The following is a 1208-nucleotide window of genomic DNA, read 5'->3' as shown; positions in this document are numbered from 1 at the left end:
TCAAAGCTAACCTAAAGCTAAGTCAACCACTAGTCAGGTTCTTTCAGGTGACAGGCCCTAGCTTAAGCAGTTAGCCGACATGCTAATGTTATTATTTTAGCTAATGTTAGTGTTTTAGCCMATGTTARTATTGTTGTACATTTTGACATGCTACATTTTAGCCAGTTGTTAGTATAAGTAGATGAAGTAACTTCCTTGTGTTACCTAACAATAGCGTGTTAGCTAGCATYAACATTTATTGTAAAGAAGAAAAGGTGGTTATGGTAGTTTCTTAATCCTGCATCCACCTTGGCAGAGTCGTGGTTCTAGAGGTGGAATYAGCGCGTCCTCAGCCTATAAGCACGCCGCCTGCCGTAAACCATAAGAAAGCCATTAACGTGTCGTCTTTCTCCTGYTCAGGGCGTATAAAACCATAGAGGACGATGACCTGAAGTTCCCTCTGATCTACGGCGAGGGGAAGAAGGTAAGCGTTGCTCGGCAGCCACTCGCTGACAGTTACTTCCGCGGCCGTGAAAGCCTCGTCTGTAATCAAACCTCTCAGTCAGCCCCCATCCTGCCACCGTACGGGGCAGCAGGACTCATTTGTGGACCTGGTTTACCAACATCAGTTGCCGCCTGACAGGACAATGTGTATTTACTTGGGAATAATGTAATTTGAAGAGAGCCAGAATGAGAGGACTTTCATGTATATTGCAGAGAAAAACCAATGAAATGTGATTTATGTTTCACCTATGTGGGTTTATACATGCATTTAGGCCATTTTAACTTTTTGTCAAATCACAGCCGAAAACTTTAATCAATTTTTTTTTCAGATTGTATGCCATAATTCGGAAGTTAAAGAAAAGAATACCTTTTTTTTTTTTTTTTTCAAAATCTCAAATCTTGTGTTCAGTCCTGCTTTGTCGATGATTTGCAGAACCACCACTTTGTTCTGAAGCATCTAAATAAACTCCAACTACTTCATTTTTGAAGAGATTTAATTAGTAAATGTTGTTAGCCTGTGTTTAATCTAATCTTACTATAAAAAGTTTTGGAAGGACAGTTTTTTTTAGGAAATCTTGGTCAACAGAATGGCCCAGGGATTTTAGGTTTATTGGAATATAACAGTGGTGTCCCCAAAAGGTGGGTAAAAGGGGGCCATAGCCCCACTGGAAAAAAAGCTGCCTACCTCACTGGCCATGTTAAGTTCATTCAGAGGCATTGCGAGT

General features: G+C 40.6%; 1 protein-coding gene across 1 annotated transcript in view; it reads left to right on the top strand.

Moving 5' to 3' along the window:
* Positions 1 to 1208, top strand: part of ppm1h (protein phosphatase, Mg2+/Mn2+ dependent, 1H) — a 41208-nt gene that overhangs the window by 37078 nt on the left and 2922 nt on the right. The window lies entirely within an intron of this gene.

This window comes from Poecilia reticulata, linkage group LG6 (genome assembly GCF_000633615.1).
Source record: "Poecilia reticulata strain Guanapo linkage group LG6, Guppy_female_1.0+MT, whole genome shotgun sequence".
Taxonomy (NCBI): domain Eukaryota; kingdom Metazoa; phylum Chordata; class Actinopteri; order Cyprinodontiformes; family Poeciliidae; genus Poecilia; species Poecilia reticulata.
The sequence above is the reverse complement of the archived record's forward strand: the minus strand, read 5'-3'. Positions and strand labels throughout refer to the sequence as shown.